Below are 8,530 nucleotides of genomic sequence, written 5' to 3' on the forward strand. Positions count from 1 at the left end.
ATTAGTTATACCAGTAGTATGTTCAGTATTTTAAAAACTTTTTGAGATTTTTTTTTGGCTATAGTTGTGGTTCTCCAAAGGAAAACCGGTATTCTCTATAACCTTCGGCTCTGATACCATTTTCTGTCACACCCCGCTAAAGCGGAAACACGAGGCGTGGCAGTATAAAGGGTTTCATAGCAAAAGTTAAAAGACAACACCAACCATAGTATTAAAAATCATTACAAATTTACAATGGGTTTGAACAACTTTTAAAAGAAATTACAATGTAAATTGAAATTGAAATACAACACATGTGAATGCTCCTAAAAGTGAAGTGTCCCTAAGTGTCACTTACTCGATGATTCCTGAAAAAGCATGTAAAACGAGCGTCAACTATAAAAATAGTTGGTGAGTACTCACAAGTTTATAACATAATATAGTTTGAAATTCATGATAATCTAAATATTGATAACAGTTTCCATAAACAAATGTTCATTGCTAAAATAATTAAATAAGTTTTCATGAATAGAAGTTTGTTGCTAAAGCGAGTAATAAAGTTTCCATAAATAAAAATATATTGGAAAAATGAGTATTAAGTTTGTATAAACAAAGTTCGTTGTCATCATGAGAGATAAAGTATGTTGCCCAAATGAGATGCAACGTTCATATTCTCATGGGAAATAAAGTTTGTTACTAAAATGAGTAAACAAGTTTCATTGCTATAATGAGCAATCAAGTTCATTGCTACAAGGAGCAAACAAGTTTGTTACTATAAGAAGCAACCAAGTTTATTGCTAAAACAAGTAAATAAGTATTTAGTAACAAAAGTTCGTTGTTATAACGAGATATAAAGTTTATTGCTATAATGAGAAACAAAGTTCATTGCTATAATAATTAAACAAGTTTTATTAATACAAAGAGTGTAAAAGTTTCGTTGCTAAAATGCGATGTAGGATTCGTATGTGCATCAAGTTTCCATTCATGAGTTCACAACCCAAGCCTAATGACCGAATCGTGCCCTATTGACTACTATGTGTATCGCAAACATAGTGTATAAAATGGTAAAATGCACTCAAGCGAATCGTGCGAGTGAGGAGTTGTCTACCTCCTGATAGCGCTATCCATAATAACCATAGGCTCAAAAGAGTTAATGAGTTGTGTCTAGAGATTCCAGGGACTTAACCGCGATACAGTCCTCATGAATTAAAGTAACATACACATACATATGAAATATAGCAACCAAGTTTCATACGAGTCAAAATAAACACAACGAACATAAAAAGTTTAGGACATGCTTTTCCACCCCAAAACGTTTAAAAACCGAAAATAGGGGAAGTCGTGAATACTCACAATATGCATTGAGATGATGCAAATGATGCCTTGAGCTAAGTTCCACTTGTACCACTATCGATTCCTACAATAATGGTATTCGCTAGTGAGTCTCTAATCGAAATCTAACACTAGTATACTTACTACTACAATAGAATTATGCCAATATTGTGTTAAAATTTAATATTGATAAGTTACAAACATTTTTCTGTGAAAATTAAATTTCAATGAATCAATTGTTATATAACAATTTAATTGGAAACTTAACATTATTGAAATGCTAATATTTAACATTTTAAAAGGTATTCCAATGATTTAATATTCAAAAACTAAATCAATTTAGTTCTAAAATTTCCCAAACTTTGCATTTCAGCTTTAATTGAAGTCAAAGACCTTAAGATAAATGTTCTTGAATTTTTGATTTGTCTAACTATTTTTCACGATTTTAGTTTCTTGAATAACCATAAAATCATGAAAAATACTAAACAGTTAATAAAAATAACCAAACTTCAGATTTTGGTTCTAACTACATTAAAAGACTTCCAGATAAATTGTCATGGATTATAGATATGCATAACCATTTTTCTTATATTTAATTCTCTAAATAGATAAAAATTCATGAAAAATAGAAATCAGTTAAGAAAATACCCCAATCTTTTTATAATACTGCCATTGCACATACTTAAGTTGGGAAAAATATAAAAATGGATTTCTAAACTATTTAACCCAATTTTATGATTTTTGTGCATTTAAGTGTATTTAATCTAATAAAAATTGAAATAAATAGAAAACAGTTTCCAAAATTACCCAACCTTTTTCTATTACTGTTACTAAACATTATTAAGCTGGGAAAAATATAAGAATGGATTTATAAACTGTTTAACCCAATTTTATGATTTTTGTGCATTTATTCTAATAAAAATTGGGTTTAAGTGTATTTAATCTTGGGAAAATATAAGAAAAATAGTATACAGAAGAGAAAAATCATCAAAATTTTTATGTAGCATCCTAATCTACAACAAGGTGTTCTGGTAAAATTTCATGAATTTTGGATTAGCATAACTATGTTTTTCTATTTTTAGGCCATTAGAAATACAAAAATCAGGGAAAAATAGGAATGCAATATGAAAAATTCTGAAAATATTGTTCTAAGTCTTACACATAGGGTAGGAGCTGCGAAAATTATTAGGTAGCCATTTTACATTCTCTAAAGTGGTTTTATGATTTATTTGAGCTAAAACAAAAGAAAATTCAAAAGCATACTAAACAGTAACAAAAATCAATGAAACTAAATGAGACGTCATTAATTACCTTAGGGGTCATCCACGAACGTTTCTAGGATTTATAGACCTCCGAAAGTATTTTATATGATTTATGGCCTTGTTTTCTTGTAAAAATTTTAGTAAATCAAGGAATGAGAAAAGGTCTTAGTATTTTCCAGAACCTCTTACTATCTTACTGAGATTCTGAGAAAATTTTTGTTTTGAACAGAAAAGTATTTTTAGATTTTTTTATGAATAAAATCATTTACATGCACTATTAACAATGTACTTTGATCATCAAGCTCTTTAACTTGATGTTCATCACATGCTTCACGGTTTGAAGACCATGCATGGACATATTTTGTTCATAGTGATGTTTTCAAAGGAAAAACTTGAATACACAAGGTAGATGAACCTTTAAAACTTGTAAAAATCCGTATTTTAGGGTTTGACATAGGTTTTGGTCCTTGGATTTCACCATTAGACAACATGCATGTTGTTCTTGGGTGAAACCCTACCACCATGATATGTGCATGTTTAGCCCTATATTTAGTATAAAGTTTTATCATTTATTAGCTAAATAATTGCATATTATGGACAAAAGGTACCTAATTATGTTTGAATTATATTTTCAGTCCAAAAGAAGTACTCGGAAGCAAAAGGAAGCAGGAGTAGCTATCGGGAAGCTTTGAAGTGAACAAAAGAAGAAAGGATAAAAAAGCACAAAGGACTCGGCGAGTAGGGACGTCTACTCGACGAGTTCCCACGAAGATTCGCGAAGCAGGGGAGTCCTTGACTTGTCGTACATGGGAATTTAATGAGGGACTCGTCGAGTCGGTTGTGGACTCGACGAGTAGAGTCGAATCTATAAAAGAAACCCTCCAGATCGATAGACGGGACTTCTGAGAACCCTAGGAGGAGGAGCTGCGATTCAGAACGAAGAGAGACATCTGGAAGAGTGAAGATTCAACCCAATTCAAGTTTTGAAGGACAACTAAGGCAAACTTTGATTTCTCTTAACTAGATCTAGTACTTAAACCATGTTTATGTTATTGAATTTCGTTTTTGAGTTTTCTACTGCCTTAATTATGAGCTAAACTTGCTAGCTTCTGTTTGGGTAAGACAATTTTGAGACTATGATTTGATTAATGGTAGGATTAACTTTAAATTGGTGATTTTGTTGAATTAAGCTTGCTAGAGATCCTTATGCATTAACAATAACTATTTTCTGTTAATAGGAAGACAATTAGGCTGCATGAACATCTCTTGATTGTTTACCTCATGTGATTTATGTGAACACTTAATTATGTGCTTAGGATTAGTGAATATGAAACTAGGATTAATTAGAGAATGGGTAAGTTAATGTGTGAGGTTGTTTGATAAACCAACAACAAGAGGTTAATTGAATTGACAAATTGATTAACCATTACAAGTCTTATTCAACCCGAATAGATAACCTAGGGAATTAAATAATTTAGACAACTGGCCACTGCTTGAATTAGTTTATTTTCTAAGGATTAGCATAGCGAATGTGAATCTAATCACTTGAATCGGTAGCCAATAAAAGGTTAATCCATTGCACCATTACCATTAAATCAACCATAGGATTATATGAGTCGAACCTGAATAGAATTCCTTTTAGACATTGAATTTAGTTGGTCTTTGCTTGCTTAGTTGTTAGTTACTTTATTTAAGTTTTAGTTTAAGTTTCTATTCTTGTAAAACTAGAGAAAACCCTAATTTTATTACTTGTCTTTTAGATAATATTAGTTATTAGTTTTAATTTTCCGTTCCCTGAGTTCGATACCCTACTTATTTAACCATACCACAATTGATAGGTACATTGCCTTTCGTGTGTTTATTTTGTGTCTAAGTTAGTAGGATTAAAACTAGTTCGTTTCACACACATCAAGTTTTTGGCGCCGTTGCCGGGGAACGGTTCAAAAATTAATTCTAATTCCTAGTTTTATCGATCCTTTGTGTGAGATTTATCTTACACAAAGTTATTTCTTAGGTAATTTAGTAATTAGGATAGGTTTTAATAATTTTCAGTTTTTAGAAGTTTAGTAAGTATTTTGCTGGTTGTGCTCTGAACTCGCCGAGTGCAATCGAAGCTACTCGGCGAGTCCATCGCTGTTACACAGTTTCGTTTTTCATTTTATTTTTGTTCCTTTTACGCGTTTTACTTGTTTTGTTTGCAGGCATTACATGACCAGAGGATCCAACACACCCTTGGTTCCTCCACTTGAAGATCCAGAATCCGCTTTGAGAAAAACAAAGGCAAGGGGGTTGAAAGCTATAATACACCTAAGAACTCACCCTTGAAGAATATCAGATCTGTCTTTAGCAAGAAGAAGAGCAGTAAATCAGGAGGATCTAGCATTTCCTTGGCAAACGAAGACCCAATCAAGGAGGACATCGAATACAACTCCGAATCTGAAACCGAGGAAGAGAGCGACTTTGAAGGCGAACTAGCTAACCCCATGGCTAACATCGATGAAGTTCCCATGGGGGAATGGAAGAAAAGAATACGTGACGATACCGGGCCGGGACTTGTGCAACCCGCAATTCCCGCAACTGCCAACTTTGAGCTTAAAGGTCACATACTTGCTCAACTAAAGTAGATTCCCTTCTACGGTAAAGATCACGAAGATGCCTATAAACACTTGGATGAGGTCAACGATGTAGCTGATTATTTTAATGTTCCAAATGTGCCTCGCGAGACCCAACTGCTTCGTATGCTTCCCGTCACGTTCAAAGGTGCTGCAAAGGATTGGCTCAAGTCACTCCCTCCCGGATCCATCACTACATGGGCTAAGATGAAGGAAGAATTTATTGACCAGTTTTGCCCACCTTCAAAGATAGCCAAGTTGAAGAAAGCTATTGCCAACTTTGAACAACAAGCTGGAGAGTCCCTTTATGAGGCATGGGAGAGATACAAGGGCCTACTAAGGAATTGCCCACATCATGATCTTAATAGCCAACAAGAAGTCTCCATTTTTTATGACGGGGTAAATGTGACTATAGGGCAGCTTCTTGACTCGCAAGGACCGCTCACCAAGAAGCCACCCCCGGTGATCAAGGAATTAATTGAGGAATTCTATAAACATTCTAGAGAATATCATAACCCACGGAATGAAGTAAGTAGGGGGTGGTGAACACTGTAAACGATAGCATGGTGGCAATGATGGCTAAACTAGATAGTTTAGATCGGAGGATGACTAAGATGGATCAAACAATCCATGCTATTCGGGTTGGATGTGAAAATTGTAACGGACCTCATCTTACTAAAGATTATGATTTGGATGAGAATGGAAACAAGAAAGCTCAAGTATTCTATTCAAGTGGCGATAGATTTGATGATAATTTGCGGAAACCGAAGAAGGAATGGCTCCCGTATGACGAGTACAAAAAGGCAAAGGAGGAGAAGTACAAGCAAAAAGAATGGGGTTTCTATCAAAATGAGGAACCGGTTATGGAAAAGAGAGCTGATTTGGAAGAGATGTTCACAAGGTTTGTAGCTGCGTCCGAGAAGAGACACAATGATACCGACGTTGAATTGAAGGAGCAACGAGTAATTCTTAAAGATCATCAAGCTATGATGAAAGATCAACAAATTTTGCTTAGAAATCAGCAAGCCTCCATTCATAACATTTAAAAGCAGATAGGACAACTTGCACAACAAATCAATCAAAGAACACTTGGTGAACTTCCGAGCAATACCGAACAAAATCCAAAAATGGCGCATCTAAATGTGATAACCACTAATTCTGACAAAATTTTCACTCCTTTGACCTCTATTCAGAAGAAACCCAGTAAGGTGAAAACAGAAGAGGAGATTGAAGGGAATTCGAGCAAACCCGACTCGACTCGCCGAGTCGGTATAATGGACTCGACGAGTCCGAGAGCTGATGAGAAAAATTGTTCTCTTTTGAAATCTTACAGGCCCCCTTTGCCATTTCCAATCCGAGCCATACCAGATGAGCAGATTCAACAGAATAGAAGATTTATGGAGCAAGTGAGGACCCTCCAAGTGAACATTCCATTTGTTGAAACAATACTTCATACACCCAAGTATGCAACTTTACTTAAGAACCTCTTCACCACTAGACAAAATATGGAAGAAGTTGCTGAAGTATTGCTAAATGAACTGCCAGAAAAGAGGGGTGATCCGGGAAGCATCTCCATACCTTGTCAATTTGGGAACATAATCTCTACTCATGCGTTGACCGATTCGGGTGCAAGCATTAATCTAATGCCATATTATTTCTTCAAGAAGCTAAATTTACCGTAGCCAAAGTCGATGCGTATGAAGATCTATTTAGCCGATAAGACAATAATAAATCCAAGAGGAGTATGCGAAGATCTTCTCATCAAAGTCGATAAATTTGTGTTTCCCGTGGACTTTGTAGTGCTTGACATGGAAGAAGACCCTAGAGTTTCAATCATTCTTGGAAGACCATTTTTGAACACCGCTTGTGCAATAGTCGATGTGTGCGAATCTACACTAACACTAAGGGTAGGGAATGATTCAGTGGTGTTTAAAGAGGAACAAGAGAAAAAGAATGAAGGGATGAAAAACGGGGAAATTTCCTTAGTGGATTTGGAGGATGAAGTCTTAGAAAGAGAGCTTGCACTTTTACAAGAAGAAAATCCAAACAAATTTCTATTACCTTCTGAAGGGAATTTCGATGCTAGAGAAGATTTAAAGGAAATAGAAAGGTTGTTAGAGGAAGCTGAGTCAGAAGAAACAACAAAAATTGTGGAAACCTCACAGACTCGCCGAGTCGCATCGACTGACTCGACGAGTCCAATCGAGAACCTCAAGAATCATGAAGATCTTAACTTGCTTCTTACAAGTTCCTTTTCTGATCTTGACATGTACACTTCTCCTGATCCTTTGGGAAGTCCAATAGAAGAGGCTGAAATTGTGGAAAACTTTAACTTCCAACACGCACAATTGGCTTACCTTGACACCATGATAAAAGAAGAAGTGATTCAACTTGACGAGAGGGTAAGTTTGGGAGAAAAGGAGAATGCAAGGGGTTGGAATAATGATGTGAATAACTCATCCATTGAGTCACTCATGGCTAATCGAGAGATCGAGTCAAATACAATCAAGAGAACCAAACCTCGAGCCCGAGTGTCTACTAATTATGAAGTATGTGCATTTGAACCACCGGATTATTTAGAAGATAAGGAGGAATCCTTAATATCAAGTGAGGATAAGGTGGCAACTATACGGGAAATCGAGATTGACAAAGAAGGAATACAAAAGATGTGTCCAAGGAATGGGGTGAAGAAGAAAAAGGTTGGGAAACGGATTAGTTATGCTATACAAGAGGACGCTGCAAGGAAAAGGAGAGACGAATTGAGACAGGCATATAAAAGGAAGATACATGCTTACAAGACAAAGTTTAAACAACAAAAGATTAAGTGTGAATTCCCGATGGAGGAAAACGAAGAAACGTAGAGCGGGAAGGAGTCCATCTAACGGCTCCTCAAAAAGAAGCGCTTAACGGGAGGCAACCCGTCCCTAGAGTTTGCTTTCTTTTACTTTTTCGTTAGTTTTAATTTCATTTTTAGGATTTATTTATTTTCATCTTTTAATTGTCCAAAAACATGACTACTTACGGGTAAGCATGGTCTGAGTGTGGGGTGGGTTGGATATATTTTAAGCAGGAATAAGAATAATATCAAACTTATAAATATATATATCAATTTTTTAAAATTAACGAGTGACTCGGCGAGTTGGGTGACTTACTCGACGAGTTAACTCGAAAGTCGGAATCGCAATATCGCGACCAGACTCGCCGAGTCGGACCCTGACTCGATGAGTCGGTTTGTTTTTACCGAATTTTTTTAAAATTTTTACATATCTGTAAACTTAGGGCTTTTTACCCTAATTGGTAACCATTCTTCACTCAACCAGCCGACACTTGACGTGCGCCTCCCTC

At 35.6% G+C, this 8,530-nt stretch overlaps 1 non-coding gene across 1 annotated transcript; it reads right to left on the bottom strand.

The window, feature by feature from the left end:
- Positions 1-5,440: 5,440 nt before the first annotated feature.
- LOC145161954 (small nucleolar RNA R71) lies at positions 5,441-5,547 on the bottom strand. The gene has a single exon (XR_013738810.1). It is a non-coding gene; the product is annotated as a small nucleolar RNA R71 (small nucleolar RNA).
- Positions 5,548-8,530: the final 2,983 nt, after the last annotated feature.

This window comes from Lactuca virosa, chromosome 2 (genome assembly GCF_052849685.1).
Source record: "Lactuca virosa cultivar CGN04683 chromosome 2, Lactuca_virosa_CGN04683_v6, whole genome shotgun sequence".
Taxonomy (NCBI): domain Eukaryota; kingdom Viridiplantae; phylum Streptophyta; class Magnoliopsida; order Asterales; family Asteraceae; genus Lactuca; species Lactuca virosa.